General features: G+C 43.8%; 1 long non-coding RNA gene across 1 annotated transcript; it reads right to left on the bottom strand.

Moving 5' to 3' along the window:
• Positions 1–14,088: 14,088 nt before the first annotated feature.
• On the bottom strand, positions 14,089–24,055 carry LOC106568817 (uncharacterized). The gene is made up of 3 exons (XR_001320404.2): positions 24,017–24,055; positions 15,267–15,398; positions 14,089–15,136 (listed from the first exon to the last, which is right to left on the bottom strand). It is a non-coding gene; the product is annotated as an uncharacterized lncRNA (long non-coding RNA).
• Positions 24,056–24,322: the final 267 nt, after the last annotated feature.

The following is a 24,322-nucleotide window of genomic DNA, read 5'->3' as shown; positions in this document are numbered from 1 at the left end:
TATGAACTGTAACTCAGTGAAATCTTTGAAACTGTTGCATATTGGGTTTATATTTTTGTTCAGTGTAAGTGCTCGAGGCAAAATGGAGTCCAAAGTTCTGATGGTTCCAAATGCATACTGCCATGATGCTCCTCCCACAGGGGACAAGAGGGTAAACAACGTTCAAGCACAGCGGACAGACGAGCTGAGAGTCCTTTCTAGCATCTCCTAGTGTTCATCTTTTCTCTCTTTTTTCAAAATATTTCTCTCTCTTACTCCTCTCTTGCCATCACTCTTGTTTTGTTAGCCACAGAATGCTAATTTGATAGCACACCATTGCCATGTTATACTTCCAGACTTTTCTCTTCACATAGCCAGTAGGCCTGTGCTGAGCCTGATCTACATGATCTACTCCTTGCTGTGGTGTGCCGTTTTGCCTTCAGCAAGCCTCCCTCCCAAACATTCACTGAATTATGACTGTGCCATTCAATTTGGCCCCGTGCGCTCTGCTAATGCTAGCTAGCCTGAGTTACAGCTATCCTACACATTAAATCCTGTTAAGTTTACAATTCTCCTTCCCAGGGCTAGCAGAAATACAACACTACCATGCTACACCGCTAATTAGCTTGGAGTAAGTTCTCTCTGGGTAGTATAAAGTCTCCCCATGCAGGATCTATGGTACTAGATAAAATCTCAGCCCCCCGGCTCTCTCATCCCCCTATATTAAATTCTCAGAGCCAGCAGGGTGACCCCAGGGTGACTGACTGATTTAGTGACTAACTGACTGTCTGCCTGACTGAATTACTGAATGACTGCAGTAGGAGAAGGAGTAATTTCTCTCAGTCCTCACATTGACGTAAGGTGCAAAGTTAATACATCAGCACTTTACATCAGGGACTGAACATTACCCTGGAGAGGGAGAGAGGGAGCTAAAGAGAGGGAGATAGAGAGAAAAGGATAGAGGAAAGGAGAAAGGAGAAAGTAGTAGAGGAGAGAAAACATCCTCTACAGACCTCCAGACAGACAAGTTTCAAGTTTTTAATGTCACGTGCACAAGTACAGTGACATACCTTTCTTGCGAATACGCTGACTCGGTGTGCGAGTTCATTAACAGGTGCATCGGTGATGTCGCACCGACAGCGTCTATTAAAACATTCCCCAACCAGAAACCGTGGAATGATGGCAGCATTCGCGCAAAACTGAATGCGCGAACCACTGCTTTTAATCAGGGCAAAGTGACCAGAAACATGACCGAATACAAACAGTGTAGCTATTCCCTCCGCAAGGCAATCAAACAAGCTAAGCGTCAGTACAGAGACAAAGTGGAGTCGCAATTCAACGGCTCAGACACGAGAGGTATGTGGCAGGGTCTACAGTCAATCATGGACTACAAAAGAAAAATCAGCCCCGCCGCGGATCACAATGCCTTGCTCCCAGACAGACGAAACAATTTTTTTGCTCGCTTTGAGGACAATACAGTGCCACTGACACGGCCCGCTACCAAAACCTGTGGGCTCTCCTTCACTGCAGCCAACGTGAGTAAAACATTTAAACGTGTTAACCCTCGCAAGGCTGCAGGTCCATACGGCATCCCCGGCCGCGTCCTCAGAGCATGCGCAGACCAGCTAGCTGATGTGTTTACAGACATATTCAATCAATCGTTACCCCAGTCTGTTGTCCCCACATGCTTCAAGAGGGCCACCATTGTTCCTGTTCCCAAGAAAGCTAAGGTAACTGAGATAAATGACTACCGCCCTGTAGCACTCACTTCCGTCATCATGAAGTGCTTTGAGAGACTAGTCAAGGATCATATCACCTCCACCTTACCTGACACCCTAGACCCACTCCAATTTGCTTACCGACCCAATAGGTCCACAGACGACGCAATCGCCATCACACTGCACACTGCCCTATCCCATCTGGACAAGAGGGAATACCTATGTAAGAATGCTGTTCATCGATTACAGCTCAGCATTTAACACCATAGTACCCTCCAAACTCGTTATTAAGCTTGAGACCCTGGGTCTCGACCCCGCCCTTTGCAACTGGGTCCTGGACTTCCTGACGGACCGCCCCCAGGTGGTGAGGGTAGGTAACAACATCTCCACCCCGCTGATCCTCAACACTGGGTCCCCACAAGGGTGCGTTCTCAGCCCTCTCCTGTACTCCCTGTTCACCCATGACTGCGTGGCCATGCACGTATCCAACTCAATCATCAAGTTTGCAGACAACACTACAGTGGTAGGCTTGATTACCAACAACGACGAGATGGCCTACAGGGAGGAGGTGAGGGCCCTCGGAGTGTGGTGTCAGGAAAATAACCTCACACTCAATGTCAACAAAACAAAGGAGATGATCGTGGACTTCAGGAAACAACAGAGGGAGCAGCCCCCTATCTACATTGACGGGACAGTAGTGGAGAGGGTGGAGAGTTTGAAGTTCCTCGGCGTACACATCACAGACAAACTGAAATGGTCCACTCACACAGACAGCGTGGTGAAGAAGGCGCAGCAGCGCCCGATGTCACAGGAAGGCCAAAAAGATCATCAAGGACAGCAACCACCCGAGCCACTGCCTGTTCACCCCGCTATCATCCAGAAGGCGAGGTCAGTACAGGTGCATCAAAGCTGGAACCGAGAGACTGAAAAACAGCTTCTATCTCAAGGCCATCAGACTGTTAAACAGCCATCACTAACATTGAGTGGCTGCTGCCAACATACTGACTCAACTCAAGCCACTTTAATGATGGGAAAATTGATGTAATCAATTTATCACTTGCCACTTTATATTAGTTATATTAGATCATGTTTACATAACCTACATTATTCATCTCATATGTATATACTGTACGCTATGCCATCCTGATGTAATGTATCATTGGCCACCTTAAACAATGCCGCTTTATATGTTTTCATACCCTACAATACTCATCTCATATGTATATACTGTACTCCATACCATCTATTACATCTTGCCTATGCCGTTCGGCCATCACTCATTTATATATTTTTATGTACATATTTGTATTCATTCCTTTACACTTGTGTGTACAAGGTAGTTGTTGTGGAATTGGTAGATTACTTGTTAGATATTATGGTCGGAACTAGAAGCACAAGCATTTCGCTACACTTGCATTAACACCTGCTAACCATGTGTATGTGACAAATAAATTTGATTTGATTTTGATTTGATTTGCAAGCTCGCATCCTGACCTTTACATGGAAGGTTTCTGGTCATTATCATGAAGCCATTAAGTTCTTCCACATAAATTGAATATCCTATGATTCTTTACCAAGGCCCAAACCACATCCCTAGTCTATCAGTAACACGGGAGGCTGGTGAGAGGAGGACAGCTCATAATAATGTCTGGAATGGTGTGAATGGAATGGTATCAAGCACATGGAAACAATGTTCGATACCAGCAGGTACCCTAGGGCGGCAGGTAGCCTAGTGATTAAGAGTGTTGGGCTATTAACCGAAAAGTTGCTGGTTTGAATCCCTGAGCTGGCAAGGTGGAAAAATCTGCTATTCTGCCCTTGAGCAAAGCAGTTAAACCCCAAACATCTGCGCCGATGACGTTGATTTAGGCAGACTTGTGCACCTCTCTGATTCAGAGGGGTTGGGTTAAATGCGGAAGACACATTTCAGGTGACTGCATTCAGCTCTGCAACTGACTAGGTATCCCCTTTCCATGTAATCCATTCTAGACATTACTTTGAGCCCGTCCTCCACAAGTATTCGCCTGTGATCAGTAGATGGGTGATGATTTAGAGTGAATGATTGTGGACTGATTGAGGGTTGACTGTATACTACACTTCTCATTACGCACTTCAGGGACATCAGAAGCTCTAACTTGACTATCTCTCTTTTACCGCCTCCGTCTCTCCCTCTATCCCTCTCTCTCTCCCCTCTCTCTCTCTCTCTCTCTCCCTCTATCCCTCTCTCTCTCCCTCTATCCCTCTCTCTCTCTCTCTCTCTCTATCCCTCTCTCTCTCTCTCTCTCCCTATATCCCTCTCTCTCTCCCTCTATCCCTCTCTCTCTCCCTCTATCCCCCCCTCTCTCTCTCTCTCTCTCTCTCTCTCCCTCTATCCCTCTCTCTCTCCCTCTATCCCTCTCTCTCTCTCTCTCTCTCTCTCTATCCCTCTCTCTCTCTCTCTCTCTCTCCCTATATCCCTCTCTCTCTCCCTCTATCCCTCTCTCTCTCCCTCTATCCCCCCCTCTCTCTCTCTCTCTCTCTCTCTCTCTCCCTCTATCCCTCTCTCTCTCCCTCTATCCCTCTCTCCCTCTATCCCTCTCTCTCTGTCTCTCCCTCTCTCTCCATCTATCACCCCTCTACCCCCCTCTCTCTATCCCCCCATCTCTCAGAGCACCATGTCATAGACTTTAATACCACACAGTCAACAGAATCATCACACAGAGGGGAGTAGCCTAGGAGACGTGCAGCCCATAATGATCTTGCATAATGATAACCACTCCTGTGTTTTTACTGCACTCATCAAGTCAAATTCCATGGAGCCAATGTAGGTTTACTTTACACTGGACAGGCCTACTGGAGATAAAGCAATAACTAGATAGAGAGTGTATGGGCACACTAGCCCAGATCTGTTTGTGCTGTCATGACAATAGGCGTTGGCAAGATAGAAACATGTTGAAGCCCCAAAATGTCTTTCCCTGGAAGCCTGTGTTTCAGACATAAGGAAGTGGATGGCTGCAAACTTTCTACTTTTAAACTCGGACAAAACAAAAATGCTAGTTCTAGGTCCCCAGAAACAAAGAGATCTTCTTTTGGATCTGACAATCTTGATGGTTGTACAGTTGTTTCAAATAAAACTGTGAAGGACCTCGGCGTTATTCTGGACCCTGACTCTCTTTTGACGAAAATACCAAGACTGTTTCAAGGACAGCTTTTTTCCAACTACCTAACATTCAAAAATCAGAAAAGTTCTGTCCAAAAATTAAGCAGAATAATTAATCCATGCTTTTGCCACTTCTAGATTGAACTACCACAATGCTCTACTTTCTGGATAACCAGATAAAGCCCTAAATTTACATTTTAGTCATTTAGCAGAAGCTCTTATCCAGAGCAACTTACAGTAGTGAATGCATACATTTCATGCATTTTATTTTTTTCTGGCCCCCCATGGGAATCAAACCCACAACCCTTGCATTGCACACACCATGCTGGCATTGCAAACACCATGCTCTACCAACTGAGCCACAGGGAAACTTCAGTTAGTGCTAAACACGGCTGCTAGAATCCTGACTAGAACCCAAACATTTGATCATATTACTGCAGTGCTAGCCTCTCTACACTGGCTTCCTGTTAAGGCTAGGGCTGATTTCAAGATTTTACTGCTAACCTACAAAGCATTACATGGGCTTGCTCCTACCAATCTCTCCGATTTGGTCCTGCCATACATACTTACACGTACGCTACGGTCACAAGACACAGGCCTCCTTATTGTCCCTGGAATTTCTAAGCAAACAGCTGGAGGCAGAGCTTTCTCCTATAGAGCTCCATTTTTCTGGAATGGTCTGTCAATCCATGTGAGAGACGAAGATTCTTTATTGAAGACTCATCTCTTCAATAGGTCCTATGATTGAGTGTAGTTTGGCCCAGGGGTGTGAATGTGAACAGAAAAGCACTGGAGTGACGAATCGCCCTTGCTGTCTCTGCCTGGCCGGTTCCCTTCTCTCCACTGGGATTCTCTGCCTTTAACCCTATTACGGGGGCTGAGTCACTGGCTTACTGGTGCTCTTTCATGCCGTCCCTAGGAAGGGTGCATCGGTTGAGTCACTGACGTGGTCTTCCTGTCTGGGTTGGCGCCCCCCTCAGGTTTGTGCCATGGGGGAGATCTTCGTGGGATATACTCTGCCTTGTCTCAGGGTAGTAAGTTGGTGGTTTGAACATATCCCTCTAGTGGTGTTGGGGCTGTGCATTGGGAAAGTGGGTGGGGTTCTATCCTGCCTAGTTGGCCCTGTCTGGGTGAATCGTCGGATTGGGCCACAGTGTCTCGTGACCCCTCCTGTCTCAGCCTCCAGTATTAATGCTGCAATACTTTATATGTCGAGGGGCTAGGGTCAGTCTGTTATATCTGGAGTATTTCTCCTGTCTTATCCAGTGTCCTGTGTGAATTTAAGTATGCTCCCTCTAATTCTCTCTCTCTCTCTCTCTTTCTATCTTCTCTCTTCTCTCAGAGGACCTGAGCCCTAGGACAATGCCTCAGGACTACCTGGCCTGATGACTCCTTGCTGTCCCCAGTCCACCTGGCCGTGCTGCTGCTCCATTTTCAACTGTTCTGTCTGCGGCTATGAAACCCTGACCTGTTTACCAGACGTGCTACCTTGTCCCGGACCTGCTGTTTTCGACTCTCTCTCTCTACCGCACCTGCTGTCTCTAACTCTGAATGATTGGCTATGAAAAGCCAACTGACATTTACCCCTTAGGTGCTGACCAGTTAGGGGTGATGATGAGCTCTACATCAGAGTCTCACAACTCAATCGCTGGTTGAAAACTGTTTTCTGCCCCTCCCAAAATATAGAATTTGTAGATAATTGGCCCTCTTTCTGGGACTCACCCACAAACAGGACCAAGCCTGGCCTGTTGAGGAGTGACAGACTCCATCCTAGCTGGAGGGGTGCTGTCATCTTATCTACGAACATAGACAGGGCTCGAACTCCCCTAGCTCCACAATGAAATAGCCAGCCTGCTAGCCAGCCTGCCAGCTTAGTGGTCTGCCACTAGCACAGTCAGTGTAGTCAGCTCAGCTATCCCCATTGAGACCGTGTCTGTGCCTCGACCTAGGTTGGGCAAAACTAAACATGGCGGTGTTCGCCTTAGCAATCTCACTATAAAAAAGACCTCCTCCATTCCTGACATTATTGAAAGAGATTGTGATACCTCACATCTCAGAATAGGGCTACTTAATGTTAGATCCCTCACTTCCAAGGCAGTTATAGTCAATAAACTAATCACTGATCATAATCTTGATGTGATTGGCCTGACTGAAACATGGCTTAAGCTTGATGAATTTACTGTGTTAAATGAGGCCTCACCTCCTGGTTACACTAGTGACCATATCCCCCGCGCATCCCGCAAAGGCGGATGCGCGGATGCGCGGGGTGTTGCTAACATATACGATAGCAAATTTCAATTTACAAAAAAAAACACGACGTTTTCGTCTTTTGAGCTTCTAGACATGAAATCTATGCAGCCTACTCAATCACTTTTTATAGCTACTGTTTACAGGCCTCCTGGGCCATATACAGCGTTCCTCACTGAGTTCCCTGAATTCCTATCGGACCTTGTAGTCATAGCAGATAATATTCAAATTTTTGGTGACTTTAATATTCACATGGAAAAGTCCACAGACCCACTCCAAAAGGCTTTCGGAGCCATCATCGACTCAGTGGGTTTTGTCCAACATGTCTCAGGACCTACTCACTGCCACAGTCATACTCTGGACCTAGTTTTGTCCCATGGAATAAATGTTGTGGATCTTAATGTTTTTCCTCATAATCCTGGACTATTGGACCACCATTTTATTACATTTGCATTCGCAACAAATAATCTGCTCAGACCCCAACCAAGGATCATCAAAAGTTGTGCTATAAATTCTCAGACAACCCAAAGATTCCTTGATGCCCTTCCAGACTCCCTCTGCCTACCTAAGGATGTCAGAGGACAAAAATCAGTTAACCACCTAACTGAGGAACTCAATTTAACCTTGCACAATACCCTAGATGCAGTTGCACCCCTAAAAACTACAAATATTTGTCATAAGAAACTAGCTCCCTGGTATACAGAAAATACCCGAGCTCTTAAGCAAGCTTCCAGAAAATTGGAACGGAAATGGCGCCACACCAAACTGGAAGTCTTCTGACTAGTTTGGAAAGACAGTACCGAAGAGCCCTCACTGCTGCTCGATCATCCTATTTTTCCAATTTAATTGAGGAAAATAAGAACAATCCGAAATTTCTTTTTGATACTGTTGCAAAGCTAACTAAAAAGCAGCATTCCCCAAGAGAGGATGGCTTTCACTTCAGCAGTAATAAATTAATTAACTTCTTTGAGGAAAAGATCATGATCATTAGAAAGCAAATTATGGACTCCTCTTTAAATCTGCGTATTCCTCCAAAGCTCAGTTGTCCTGAGTCTGCACAACTCTGCCAGGACCTAGGATCAAGGGAGACACTCAAGTGTTTTAGTACTATATCTCTTGACACAATGATGAAAATAATAATGGCCTCTAAACCTTCAAGCTGCATACTGGACCCTATTCCAACTGAACTACTGAAAGAGCTGCTTCCTGTGCTTGGCCCTCCTATATTGAACATAATAAACGACTCTCTATCCACCAGATGTGTACCAAACTGATGTGTACTGATGTGTACCAAACCAAACTGATGTGTACTGATGTGTACCAAACTGATGTGTACCAAACTGTGTACCAAACTCACTAGTGGCAGTAATAAAGCCTCTCTTGAAAAAGCCAAACCTTGACCCAGAAAATATAAAAAACTATCGGCCTATATCGAATCTCCCATTCCTCTCCAATTTTTTTGAAAAAGCTGTTGCGCAGCAACTCACTGCCTTCCTGAAAACAAACAATGTATACAAAATGCTTCAGTCTGGTTTTAGACCCCATTATAGCACTGAGACTGCACTTGTGAAGGTGGTAAATTACCTTTTAATGGCGTCAAACCGAGGTTCTGCATCTGTCCTCGTGCTCTGCATCTGTCCTCGTGCTCCTAGACCATAGTGCTGCTTTTGATACCATCGATCACCACATTCTTTTGGAGAGATTGGAAACCCAAATTGGTCTACACGGACAAGTTCTGGCCTGGTTTAGATCTTATCTGTCGGAAAGATATCATTTTGTCTCTGTGAATGGTTTGTCCTCTGACAAATCAACTGTAAATTTCGGTGTTCCTCAAGGTTCCGTTTTAGGACCACTATTGTTTTCACTATATATTTTACCTCTTGGGGATGTCATTCGAAAACATAATGTTAATTTTCACTGCTATGCGGATGACTCACAGCTGTACATTTCAGTGAAACATGGTGAAGCCCCAAAATTGCCCTCGCTGGAAGCCTGTGTTTCAGACATAAGGAAGTGGATGGCTGCAAACTTTCTACTTTTAAACTCGGACAAAACAGAGATGCTTGTACTAGGTCCCAAGAAACAAAGAGACCTTCTTTTGAATCTGACAATTAATCTTGATGGTTGTACAGTCGTCTCAAATAAAACTGTGAAGGACCTCGGTGTTACTCTGCACCCTGATCTCTCTTATGACGAACATATCAAGACTGTTTCAAGGACAGCTTTTTCAAATTTACGTAACATTGCAAAAATCCGAAATTTTCTGTCCAAAAATGATGCAGAAAAATTCATCCATGCTTTTGTTACTTCTAGGTTAGACTACTGCAATTCTCTACTTTCCGGCTACCCGGATAAAGCACTAAATAAACTTCAGTTAGTGCTAAATACGGCTGCTAGAATCCTGACTAGAACCAAAAATTTGATCATATTACTCCAGTGCTAGCCTCCCTACACTGGCTTCCTGTTAAGGCAAGGGCTGATTTCAAGGTTTTACAGCTAACCTACAAAGCATTACATGGGCTTGCTCCTACCTATCTTTTTGATTTGGTCCTGCCGTACATACCTACACGCACGCTACGGTCACAAGACGCAGGCCTCCTAATTGTCCCTAGAATTTCTAAGCAAACAGCTGGAGGCAGGGCTTTCTCCTATAGAGCTCATTTTTTTCTGGAATGGTCTGCCTACCATTGTGAGAGACGCAGACTCGGTCTCAACCTTTAAGTCTTTATTGAAGACTCATCTCTTCAGTAGGTCCTATGCTTGAGTGTAGTCTGGCCCAGGAGTGTGAAGGTGAACGGAAAGGCGCTGGAGCAACGAACCGCCCTTGCTGTCTCTGCCTGGCCGGTTCCCCTCTCTCCACTGGGATTCTCTGCCTCTAACCCTATTACAGGGGCTGAGTCACTGGCTTGCAAGTGCTCTTCCATGCCGTCCCTAGGAGGGGTGCGTCACTTGAGTGGGTTGAGTCACTGACGTGGTCTTCCTGTCTGGGTTGGCGCCCCCCCTTGGGTTGTGCCGTGGCGGAGATCTTTGTGGGCTATACTCGACCTTATCTCAGGATGGTAAATTGGTGGTGAAGATATCCCTCTAGTGGTGTGGGGACTGTGCTTTGGCAAAGTGGGTGGGGTTATATCCTGCCTGTTTGGCCCTGTCTGGGGGTATCATCGGATGGGGCCACACTGTCTCCTGACCCCTCCTCTCTCAGAGGACCTGAGCCCTAGGACATGCCTCAGGACTACCTGGCATGATGACTCCTTGTTGTCCCCAGTCCGCCTGGCCGTGCTGCTGCTCCAGTTTCAACTGTTCTGCCTGCGGCTATGGAACCCTGACCTGTTCACTGTGATTACTATTATTTGACCTTGCTGGTCATTTATGAACATTTGAACATCTTGGCCATGTTCTGTTTTAATCAGAAGAGGACTGGCCACACCTCATAGCCTGGTCTCTGCCTGGTAGCCTGGTTCCTCTCTAGGTTTCTTCCTAGGTTTTGGCCTTTCTAGGGAGCTTTTCCTAGCCACCGTGCTTCTACACCTGCATTGCTTGCTGTTTGGGGTTTAAGGCTGGGTTTCTATACAGCACTTTGATATATCAGCTGATGTAAGAAGGGCTATATAAATACATTTCATTTGATTTTGATTTGACCTGTTGCACCCTCTACAACCACTGTGATTATTATTATTTGACCCTTCTGGTCATCTACGAATGTTTGAACATCTTGGCCACGTTCTGTTATAATCTCCACCCGGCTCAGCCAGAAGAGGACTGGCCACCCCTCAGAGCCTGGTTCCTCTCTAGGTTTCTTCCTAGGTTCCTGCCTTTCTAGGGAGTTTTTCCTAGCCACCGTGCTTCTACATCTGCATTGCTTGCTGTTTGGGGTTTTAGGCTGGGTTTCTGTATAGCACTTTGTGACATCGGCTCATGTAAGAAGGTCTTTATAAATACATTTGATTTGATTTGATAGCACAAACACATCTGGGAGGCTATGAACACAAAGCTGTTAGCAGTAGATCAGAAAGTGCAACATGGACAGATGCCAAGAAACAGTCTCACTGACTAGGCTGTTCTAATGAATCACTAAAATGTCACTGAGATTAACGTCATGATGATGTGTCTGATGGGAGAAGGATGATATACTGTATCCATTTGCTATGCTGACTTTTGTGCTGAGGGTGCATCTCAATAGACTGAACTGTCCTTTTCTCCTTGTGTTTTCTCTTTCCTACAATCCACTGATTTGAAACCATGGCATAGGGGAAAGCAAGATGGTGGATGGCTGATCCATATACCAGGTATTTACTCATTCATTCACAATCACATCAGTGTAGAGAGCCGACAGAGACAAGGAGAAGAGGATTTAGACTACTGAGACAGCCCAAGACTTACTTGTCCAGAAACTTCCTCCAGACTGGGCCATGTTAATTATTAGTATTCAACCCAATGCCAGTTGGGTAGCATTGTTCCCCAGAGACCCAGCATCTCCTTAGCTGCGTTAGGATTTGATCATTTGTTAATTGTCCCCCATAATACTATAATAACAATAATAATAATAATAATATAAGCCATTTAGCAGACGCTTTTATCCAAAGTGACTTACAGTCATGCATGCAAATATTTTACGTGTGTGTGAAATAAGGGAGGAACACTGTGAAACTGTCTCTGTCAGTTCAACTTGGGTGAATGATGCGTCTTTTTCATATGATTGTATTTTGAATGGTAGTGCTTGTCGGTAATCAGCTCACACAATGTATTTAGGATCACATGTATCTGTTCTACACGCTGCTCAGATGCTTGGCAAGATTTTATGTTTGCATATATAATCCTAGTTACAGATCTTGTTGGGTATGTGAAGTGGAATAGATCCTCTTTTATGTTAGACTCCATCTCTACATAAAGAGATGTTGTCCAAAGCAAAATATCACTATTTCTACCACATATTATCTGATGTTGGCAGGACCAATACAAATCCAATGCAGCTCTCATTGATGATAATACAATAAAATCCTGTATATAAACCATCGACCTGTATATAGTTTAGCCTATGATCAACCATCTGCAGAGAATTACTGAGACATCCCACTGTATTTTCAGCCATCTTCATTTAACTCCTGTATAGTGTAACCGATGTGAAATGGCTAGTTAGTTAGCGGTGGTGCGCGCTAATAGCGTTTCAATCAGTGACGTCACTCGCTCTGAGACTTGAAGTAGGGTTTCCCCTTGCGTTGCAAGGGCCGTGGCTTTTGTGGCGCGATGGGCAACGATGCTTCGTGGGGTGTCAGTTGTTGATGTTTGCAAGGGTCCCTGGTTCGAGCCCGGGTTGGGGCGAAGAGAGGGACGGAACCTACACTGTTACAATAGGACGGAGGTGTTAATACCACACCTGTGCTCGGAGTGGAACAGCTCTTTTTTTGGACAGGTACAGTCGCGCACAGCTACCCAAAATTACTTGATTTAAACAGGCAACAACAACCAAGGGGGATGGTAGAAGGGACGGGGAATGGGGGGAGGCACATGCACACAGAACGTCTGCCATATTGTGACAGCCTGCCAGTTTCTGACAAATGGGTGGCTGAGTGGATTGTTAATTTAATGTTTGACAGTGTAATTAAGTAAGCAGTAGCATATGCTCAGGAGTTGTTTTTTACCCTCCGTTCCAGAAAGAGAGAGAGAGGTACCACTCCAAAGAGGACGAGTGAGCTAGTGAGCAGAAGGAGAGGGTGGGCATGGATGACTGAGAGTGTTGTTACAAGATGAGAGAAAGAGACAGAGACAGAGAGGGAGCTTTGTCTTTCGAAAGCTTGTGTAGACTCATATTTACTTCAGTTCAATACTGAATGAAACATTTGTGACTCGTTTCAAGAAACTAGGTGTTTGTCGCAGGTCACAACACAGGAGAGCCATTTGAACGTAATTCTTAAAAAAAAATATCTGAAATGCCAACTGGAACATGTGAACTTTCATGTGCCTTTATAACAGACTTGTATGCCATCTGTAAATATGAATAAAACTGTTAAATCAGCAACCTTCACGCTAGCCATGATTGGCTGAGATAATGAGTGGGCTGGACATGCAGAGAGATGATTTCGGATTGGTCTGCCATATAGCACGCTTCCGTCTATTTGAGCTGGTCAGTATGTGTAGGTAATCCTGTCTAACGCAGCTTTAAAAATGTTTTATTGCGTAGTAGAACTGCATATCATTGGTATCTCAGAGCCATTTGCTTTGCTAGTTATAGCCTAATGTTAGCTATCTGGCTGGTTAGATACCTGCAGATTCATGCAGGGTAGTAATGTCATGAGTTGGGATTATGGTTAATCCTAGCTACATTTGTTAACAAAAGACTCCACTCTGCAAGTAACCATTTCAATAGAATGTCACTGTGACAACTGTTAATAGACGTAGCTGGTAAATTCGCTCTGACTATCTACTCCGATTTCAGAGCAGTTTCGTCTGAGTGTGCCAGAGCGTAGAATAACTGACACATTTACAAACACTTAACATCCGTTGAATATGGCTGTAAATTTGTAAATGTTGGCAAAAAAGCATCAATTGTTGCCAGCAGCACAGTGGCAATCACCAACGCTCTGGATAACATAAAAACAGCCTAACCAGCTCTGCTAGGGAGAGTAAAATGGTCAGAGTGAGGTGTTGACTTGTTCATGTCTGGAAGTAGCTAGCAAGCTAGCCAACTTTAGCCAGTTAGCTTGGGTGATTGACTGTTGTTGTTAGGACAGAACACTCGGATCAACGCTTAAAGAGATGGGTGGGGATAAAGCTTAAAAGGATGTGAACGATGCTGAATGGGTGTAGACAAAGAAGAGCTCTCATGTAGGTACCAACGATTCAAAGGCTATTTTCTCAAAAGTGAGGTTACAAGTTTAGCAACTTTCAAAGCAGAATTACTAGAGAGAGAGGGAGGAAATCACTCAGTCGGAAAGTAGATAGACCTTAATTAATTGGCTTGAATTAAAAGCTCAGTACTTAGAATGATTCAGGTTCAAGAGATTGAACTGAAAGAGAAGAGACAGAAGATGTTTTATTTCTGTGCAATGGAGCGAGGAGGATGCAGATGAGGCTATCATAGATCATTTAACCTAATGGGTCAGTCTGAGCAGACGTCACATTTCAGACCAAGTACATTGGGCTGACAACAGCTAGATAGCGAACCAAGGGTCAATGTTAATGTGTTGCTGCCTGTGTGACTGTAAAGGAGATAATGTGTTAAATATTCTGCCTGCGTCATCAGTAATATAGGGAGATTAAGTCATGTGTTAAATTATGAGGTAATATAGTATATTACCTTGTGTCCATTCAACAGCTAGGTAACATCAACGAGGGGTTAAAATATTACTGTCTGTGTGACAGTTAGGGGAGGTTATGCGTTAAATTATTAGGAGAAATATCACCTTGTGTCCATTAAACATGCATTAGCCAGATTTGTTTGATGTAAGTGCGTTTGATGATGAAACATGTGCTTGAGTTTTTATTCCCAGCTGTCCGTCATGCCAGCTAACAGTGAGTGAGACATCAGTGTGGCCCAAACTGAGATGAAGCCAGCCATTAATTAAAGACACTCCATTTGATTAAATTAAGAGTGATCAGAGATGTGCTGATGAGGCACCAACCCTGTCAAGCGTTCAGCTTCCCAATGGCAGCTGGAAGGCAGATTGATACTCAAGTGAATCACTGTTCACGCTTTCTGTTGTTTGTCTGCACCGACCTGTATTGGATGAAGCAGTTAACAATGTAGAGCACTTCAACAAAGAAATTACATAAGGACTCTACATAAGGACTCTACATAAGGACTCTGTAAAGTGATGTGTTAACTGAAAACACCTCCACTGTTTTTACTAATTTCGTCTAGAGAATGTACGCCTTGTCAGGAGAGAGTGGAAGAGATAAAGCGATGGAGGGGACAGTGAGGAGAGAGAAGGAGAGAAACAGAGTGACAGAGAGATCTTCCTCCTCCCTGTGTAAAGTGCCAATGCCATCCCTGTTCCTGTTTGTGGTTACTGGCAAGCAGCCAGCCAGTCCCAGGCAGCTTGGTTTGATGGGTGTCCTGAGAGAAGAGAGGAGGGGGAAAACAGGGTAACGTTAGCGATGACAGATGGGAGTGGTGTCAGTTTACCACCATTAGATGAATTATTCTCCCTGTCAGTCTACAAGCAGACGAGGATGTACAGACTCACCGGAGGCCCAGGCATCCACACTGCCCACTGCCCCGCTTCCTCTCTTCCCTTCCTCCTCTCTTCCACTCAGCTCCTCATCTCCTTGTCCACAGCCCCAGTACAGAGTACAGACCACATGCACCTCGTGGGAAACTCAATAGAGAGATGAGAGATAAGAAATAGACTTTACAAGAAGTGATGATATCACAAAAGCAGGAGAGAAGTCCTGTTCAACCTGGCCTTGAGCCGTTTTCTAAGCATATTCATGTAACATCAATCATCAGTTAGTCAAACTAGCACAATGTATGACAGCATTATAATTAATATGGAGAGTGTTTAACCACCAATACTTACTGTAATTCCTGAGACAATCTTCACTAGCAGTGAATATTATGCTTAGTAGAGCATTCATAAGCCCTACATTTGAGGTTATGGCTGTAGAACAATATTAGATACTGTAGCTGAGGTGGGCTGGTCGGCCTCTCCCTGGCACCATCTCAGCCTGATGTTTAATCAGAGGAAGGTAATGACCCTCTTGCAGGGTGTTGACGTCCAGACGACAGTGATGAATTACTACCACATCCTCTGACCTCAGACGGGCCATAAACACACATCATTTCATTTCTTATTTTTTTCTTTATACATTTTTTGGCAGGCCGCAGCCTGCGGTGGTGATGGAGGAGGACGGTGTGGAAGGTACCAGGTGGCGCAGGTGGTGGAGGGAATGATCGATAGGGAGGGAATCAAGGACAAGTTATATCTCAATCCTAAGTTGCTCCAAAACTCTAAGTGGGGCTACTGCATTCAAAGGACAAATTCTTGAGGTTTCAACCAAACAGAAACAGGATGTGTCAATGAAGAAAATGGGAGGAATAAGGAAGCACTAACATTCCAAGAAAAAAGGATATTCCATAACAATCAGATGACACTCACTGAAAGGTCATAGAGAATACAAACCAAGTGAAAGGCTTTGAGAGATGACAGTCAGTGAAATCAGCAGCAGTGAATGTGGCTGTGGCATATTCAAGGTCAGAGACTGCTTTCTGGGGCCTTGAAGTCAAGGGCTACCCCTGTAGAGAACCCAGCCTTGAGAAGTGAGATGCTTTCAATGTGATGTATGGGATGGACCACTGCCTCTCTCAATGTGTGTTTGGTTTGTGTGTGTGTGTGTGTGTGTGTGTGTGTGTGTGTGTGTGTGTGTGTGTGTGTGTGTGTGTGTGTGTGTGTGTGTGTGTGTGTGTGTGTGTGCACATCAGGCGTGCATGAGAGAGAGAGAGAGAGAGAGAGAGAGAGAGAGAGAGAGAGAGAGAGAGAGAGAGAGAGAGAGAGAGAGAGAGAGAGAGTATGCCTGTGTGGTGTGTCTTGGTTTTTCTGCGAGCTTGAGACTGTACATTGTGTATGCAAGTCCTTTTATAAGGCTGCACACTATTATAGCATTTTATCACCTAGTTTGTTTCAGTCTATCTGAACTGTGCAGCGCAAGCAGCAGCAGACAGAACAGATGTGCTCCACCATCTAGGAGAAGAGGGACGAATCAATGACAGAATCATATTGACTTTGATATTAATAACAGTATTGATACGATTTTTCCCCATAGCTTGAAACGGCAGGGAAAGGACAGGCACCCAGAGTGTAATGCAGCCGGTTCTCATCTGCTTCAGTATCTCTCCAACCTGTTTAAGGAGAATGGTGTCTGTGTAGCGCTCTTTGTAGACATTTGTACTGCTTGAATCTATAGGTGCTATGTAAACATGGAGAACTTCAGTTGATGCCACAGGAATAAGGACTACATTGTGCAAAAATTACTATTATCGAAAAACGAATGAACATATTATATGGCCACAAGTATTATCCCGCATTTCAAATGACTGTTTTGCTAAAAAATGTTCAGCTGCACAAATTGCTCTAATTCTCTCATTCCTCATTTGCAATAAGCACAATATGAATTAACTTCCCCCATAATACACTGTCCTTGCCGTTGTCAATCAAACCGTGGTGGACTTCATCTATTCTCTGGCTGCTGCTAGTGCTGCTGTATGGATAATAGTGCATGCTAAAGGATCGGACCATGTTCTCACCACAGTTATGACACCTCTTTCTGTCCGTAGCTGTGCTGTTTCCCAGCCTCATTAATAACATCTCAATGTCTCTCTCCTACCTCCAGTTATTTAATCTATTCACCACACTATACCCAGATGGACAGATACCATCTGCTAGGGGTGAAGGGAGGAGAGGAGGGTGGAGGAGAGGAGGGGAGGACAGTAAAGGAGAGGAGGGGAAGGGAAGGAAGAGGCAAGGAAAAGAGAGGAGAACACACCTGGAATATAGCAGCTCACTATATAAGGCTACTTCTCTGTCTCTGAGGGGGTGGAGAAAACTGTCAACTAGAACATTAGACTCCTAAAAAGAGAACGAGGGCAGTCTGGTCACGGATTAACATCCCTGCCATCAAATTATCTAACCATTTCACAGGATTCATTATGGCTAACAAGATATCCATGGATACGTCCCAAATGGGGCATTAGGTACCAAGGGCATAAAGCTGTAACAGGCATAACAGGTTATCTGGGCACTCTTAATGCAGTGAAGTGGCTGGGCTGGGAGGTTAAGTGGTTAATGATAGCTGGCCTGTGGTTTTATTGGACGAGAGCACTTCATCTTTAGCACCACTCGGCTGATGGATGGCTGTAGATGGATTGAGGGATCGGTGGATTGACGACTCTCAGCCCCCACACACTTAACACATAAACATGCAACAGGAGAGGGGGAAAGACGCAGAAGACAATAGACACTACAATTAACATGGGCAAAAGGACAGGCAGTGTGTTGCTTAATTGAAGGAGAGAGGAGATAGAAACAGAGAGGGGAGAGGAGAGAGAGACAGAGAGGGGGAGAGGAGAGAGAGAGAGAGAGAGAGGGAGAGGACAGCGAAAGAGTGGGGGAGAGGAGAGAGACAGAGAGGGAGAGAGGAGAGAGAGAGGGGAGGAAGAGACAGAGAGGATGAGAGAGAGAGCGAGACAGAGAGAGGGAGATGAGCGAGAGACAGAGAGGAGGAGAGATGACATGGAGTCATTTCAGGGTTTATGCCAAAACTAGACAACTAGACTCTAAAGCCAAATTAAGAATTGTACAGAGACGTTACTAGGAGAATAGACTTGTCTAGACTCAAAGATCAATAGATCCAAGTAGCTTTAGGGAAGAGGAAAACAATTACAGGCCAAATGAGCCGAGTACTAATAAAAAAAATCCAAGACCAGCGCTTCACAATTAACTTTTTATAACAACAAATGACTGAGCCAAAAATCCTCCATCAAATCTTCTGACCCTATACTGTAACTTACCCTTAAATAAACCCAGCCAAACTGGTCTCTTATCTCCTGCACCTCGATGACAGTTATACCCTAAACCCTAACCTCAACCCAAGCCTGATCCACAACTCAACCCAAACCCTAGCTTCATGTCCACATTCCTTTTCAAACCTAACCCTCAACCACAACCCAAACCTTACCCTAACCCGTGGGACTAACAACAAAAGAAAAGTCCACAGCTATGGAACACTGAATGTTTGAAAGAGATTACATCATTTGGCATCTACGGTACCTCCTCCCATTCCATCAGGTGATTTCTGCACATTTCTGCTAGCGTGATGCCTAATTGCCTCTCCATTCCAGACGTGCGTTCCTGCCCCTATATGGAAGGGGGCCTTGGACAATGGTATAAAGTGTAGGGGCATAGAGTGCTTATGATGAGGGACCAAGACGTTCAAAGTATGTAATCTCTAGGATGGTTCATGGACCACAGCTCTGCCCAAAATAGAACAGAGCAGGCAGGAAGGAAGAGAGGCAGGCAAACAGGAGAGAAAGACATTTTTAAAAAAAAGCAGCCCAGCACCATATGCTCCTCCTGCTGGCACTTCAACATGGTACAAAGCTCTACCTGCAGGGCCAAGGTAAGAGTTCACAGCACTACCCATAAGTGCTTGTTGGAATATTGTAACGATTCACTCTCTGTCAGTGTCAGGGTAACAGACGGTTGCTATAGAACAATGGTTCCCAAACTTTTTATAGTCCCGTAACTCTTCAAACATTCAACCTCCAGCTGCGTACCCCCTCTAGCACCAGGGTCAGCGCACTCTCAAATGTTGTTCTATGCCATCATTGTAAGCCTGCCACACACACACTATACGATACATTTATTAAACATAAGATTGAGTGTGAGTTTTTGTCACAATCCGGCTCATTGGACAAAGAGCTCTTATATGACCAGGGCACAAATAATAATATAATAATAATCAATAATTTTGCTCTTTATTTAGCCAAACAACATTATTTGTTCATTGAAAATTGTGAATAACTTACCACAGGTTAATAAGAAGGGTCTGCTTGAAAGGATGCACATAACTCTGCAATGTCGGGTTGTATTGGAAAGTCTCAGTCTTAAATCATTTTCCACACACAGTCTGTGCCTGTATTTAGTTTTCATGCACATACATAGGTATGTGGTTGCAAAGGGCATCAGTGTCTTAACAGCGAGATTTGCCAAGGCAGGACACTCTAAGCGCAGCCCATTTTAGAAATCTGGCAGTGGCTTCTGATTAAATAAAATTTTCACAGAACCGCTTGTTGCAATTTCGATGAGGCTCTCTTGTTCAGATATCGGTAAGTGGACTGGAGGCAGGGCATGAAAGGGATAACGAATCCAGTTGTTTGTGTTGTCCGTTTCGGGAAAGTACCTGCATAATTGCGCACCCAACTCACTCAGGTGCTTCGCTATATCACATTTGACATTGTAACCATTGTCAATGTAGTGTTCAAAACATCTTTCAAGCTGTCAGGCATTCCCTTTGCAGCCAGAGCCTCTCGTGGATCCTGCAGTGTACCCAAGTGGCATCTGGAGAAACTACTTGCACGCGCGTTACCACTCCACTATGTCTCCCTGTCATGGCTTTTGTGCCATCAGTACAGATACCAACACATCTTGACCACCAAAGTCCATTTGATGTCACAAAGCTGTCCAGTACTTTAAAAATATCCTCTCCTGTTGTCCTGGTTTCCAGTGGTTTGCAGAAGAGGATGTCTTCCTTAATTGACCCCCCATAAACGTAACGGACATATACCAGGAGCTGTGCCAGGCCAGCCACGTCTGTTGACTCATCCAGCTGTAATGCATAGAATTCACTGGCTTGTATGCGAAGCAGTAATTGTTTCAAAACATCTCCAGCCATGTCACTGATGCGTCGTGAAACAGTGTTGTTCGATGAAGACATTGTCTGTATAGTTTTTTTGGCCTTTTCCCCCAGCATTGTCCCAGCCATATCCGCGGCAGCAGGAAGAATTAAGTCCTCCACAACAGTACAGGTCTTGCCTGTCCTAGCCACTCGGTAGCTCACCATATAAGACGCTTCTAGCTCCTTCTTATTAATGGTATCTATTGCTTTTATACATGTCTAACTACTCAAAAGTCGTCTTTATTCTCGTTCAAAAAACTCCCGTGGCTTATTTTTCTAATTGTCATGTTTCGTTTCTAAATGTCTGAGCAAGAGTGAAGGTTTCCCACGAGTGAGTAACGGTTGATGCGATTGGATGGTAATTATTTGACTAGGCTACCTGTATTTGACATTGTGTTGTTATTTTGCTGAACACTAGATGGTTGAATTTTATTTTTGGCAGTGAAATGAGGCTACTCTGGCGAGAAAAAAACCTCACCCAAATGTATAGCCCTCTTGGAAAATATAAATGTACTGTTTGAAAATGTCAATCACATTTTTATTTGGCGTACCTGACTGCATTGCGCGTACCCCTGGGTGTACCCAGTTTGGGAATACCTGCTGTAGAACAACCTCACTGTCTGTGTCTGTGTTTGCATCAGCTCATTTCCCTCCGTTTTTGTCGCCATGATGACAGTAACCTTTGATCTTGAATATACTGTAATTATAGAATTATCCATCTGCTGCTACCATGTCTCGGAACAGCTAGAACTCCAGTACCTTATTAGCATTATTGTCTTCCGTTGGGAATACGCTGCTGCCCAGTTCACAGGAACGGAGTTTAAAGATGTCAAAGACGGTTGTGTTCCCCATGACAATAAGAAACAAGGGGGAGAGGAAAGAGAGTGAGAGATAGAGGAAGAGAGTAGGCTAATTCATTCTATGCATGCTAATGATAATCTCCTACTATACCCATTTTGAATAATGTTCTAATTTTTTACCCCAACTCAAGTGTAATTCACCTGCATTTCTGTGGAGAAAACAACACAAGCCGACTGTGTGCCGCATATTTACACATCAAACACACTCCTTTACCTCCTTCCCTCTCTCCCTCCCTCCTCGCCCCTCTTCTCACCTTCCGTTTGGAAGATGCTACTGCTCTGAACACAAGACAAACAGACACTGGGGATCCTCATCTCAATAAGAGGTACTACCATAGAGCTAGATAGAGGACTCATCGTTATACTGGGGATCCTCATCTCAATAAGAGGTACAAACATAGAGCTAGATAGAGGACTCATCTTTATATCAGTGCCATTATAGTGTCTGTGACAGCATGAGTATCGCCATTGAGACTACAACCCATAGGAATCCCCACTCAGTTGACTACTTTGACTACTTTAAAATGCCGGAAGCATGGTGGAAGCCCTCAATGGCAATGTCAACACTGAAGCTAGTTATATCCATGAAGAGTCCTATATCTATCTTTATGTGTACAACATACAATGTACAGTACTTCATGAACTGGGTGGTTCGAGCCCTGAATGCTGATTTGCTGACAGCCGTGGTATATCAGATGTATACCACGTATATGACAAAACATGTATTTGTACTGCTTTAGTTACGTTGGTAACCAGTATATAATAGCAGTAAGGTACCTCGGGGGTTTGTCATATATGGCCAATATACCACGGCTAAGGATTGTGTCCAGGCACTCCGCGTTGCATCGTGCTTAAGAAAAGCCCTTAGCCGTGGTATATTGGCCATATACCACACCCCCTCTGGCCTTATTGCTTAAGTATACAATGAGTCTGTGCCCAGGAATACTGTTAGAAATAAACAATGCCAGAGAGAATGCATGAGAGCGATAGATAGTGTAGACAACGAATGCCCAGGAATACTGTTAGAAATACACTGCATTAAAGGGAATATACAGAGTTTTTGATAACAACAACCTGTTAGAATGCTGAAAGACTAACAACCTAAATGGAAAACCAAAGCTAATTCAAAGATAAGCACCAGGCCTACGAAGAGATGATGAGACGGTGTAAGTAACTCTGCATGTCGTTCTGTTTTAAACTCTGTTTACCCAGTATCAATATTTGTCTCCCCTAGATACAGAAAGTATTCACACCCCTTGACTTTTTCCACATTTTGTTGTGTTACAGCCTGAATTTAAAATGTATTAGATTGAGATATAGTGTCACTGGTCTGCACACAATACCCAATAATGTCAAAGTGGAATTATGTTTTTAAGCCTGAATAAGTTCAGGAGTAGTCCCTCAGTCGAGCAGTGAATTTCAAACACAGATTTAACCACACACACCAGAGAGGTTTTCCAATGGCTCACAAAGAAGGGCACATATTGGTCGATGGGTAAAAATTAAAAAAGCAGACATTGAATATCCCTTTGAGCGTGGTGAAGTTATTAACTACACTTTGAATGGTGTATCAATACACCCAGTCACTACAAAGTTACAGGCGTCTTTCCTAACTCAGTTGCCAGAGAGGAAGGAAACCTCTCAGGGATTTCACCATGAGGCCAATGGTGACTTTAAAACAGTTACAAAGTTTAATGGCTGTGATAGGATAAAAACTGAGGATGGATCAAAAACTTTGTAGTTCGTCCACAATACTAACCTAAATGTCAGATTGAAAAGAAGGAAGCCTGTACAGAATACAAATATTCCAAAACATGCATCCTGTCTGCACTAAGGCACAAAAGTAAAACTGAAAAAAATGTGCCAAAGAAATTAACTTTATGTCCTGAATACAAAGGGTTATATTTGGGGCAAATCCAACACAACCCATCACTGAGTACCACTCATCATATTTTCAGGCTGCATCATGTTATGGGAATGCTTGTCATCGGAAAGGACTAGTGTTTTTTAAGATAAAAATAAACGGAATAGAGCTAAGCACTGCTTTCCAACAGACACTGGGAGACACATTCACCTTTCAGCAGGGCAATAACCTAAAACACAACGGCAAATATACACTGGAGTTGCTTACCAAGACGACATCGAATGTTCCTGAGTGGTCTAGTTATAGTTTTGACTTAAATCGGCGTGAAAATCTATGGTAAGACTTGAAAATGGCTGTCTAGCAATGATAAACAACCAACTTGACAGAGCTTGAAGAATTGTTTTAAGAATAATGTGCAAATATTGTACAATCCAGGTGTGCAAAGCTCTTAGAGATTTACCTAGAAAGACTCACAGCAATAATCGCTGTCAAATGTGATTCTAATATGTATTGACTGAGGGATGTGAATACTTGAGTAAATGAGATATTGCTGTATTTCATTTTCAATAAATGTGGACAACTAAAAAAAATATCAAATTCACTGTCTTTATGGGGTATTGTGTGTAAATGGGTGAGAAAAAAATCTGGAGTGGAGGAACACATTAAGACAGCAATGATTTTCAGTCGTAATCAGGATGCCAGAATAAGGATTTCAGAAATGGTGTAACTTCACTTACTATAAACATGTTTTGCTTCACAAGATCATACTCTAACTGTGGATTCTATAACTATGAATAAAAAAATGAAACATTTAACTTACTATTTGTATGTAGAGAGGTGATGATAGTCTTCCAACAGTCTGTAAAAGAGAGAAAAAAATGAATAAAACATATTTTTGACCACATCTCATTGATTGTGGATTTTTGGATCAAGGTAGACTAACATAATACCAGTGTTTAGGTGAGTTGCAGTAATATTTCATTTAGAAAAATTGCAAATTGTGACTAAAAACCATTTAACGATAAGTAATTCTCTGTTTCTGAGATAAAGAGGGCGCCTTCCAGTAACACTATGGTGTCAATTTACATTTATTTTTAAATAATACAATAAATATACTACAAATGAA

The sequence above is a fragment of the Salmo salar genome, chromosome ssa01, assembly GCF_905237065.1.
Source record: "Salmo salar chromosome ssa01, Ssal_v3.1, whole genome shotgun sequence".
In the NCBI taxonomy this organism is placed as follows: domain Eukaryota; kingdom Metazoa; phylum Chordata; class Actinopteri; order Salmoniformes; family Salmonidae; genus Salmo; species Salmo salar.
This window is presented reverse-complemented; position numbering and strand designations above follow the sequence as displayed.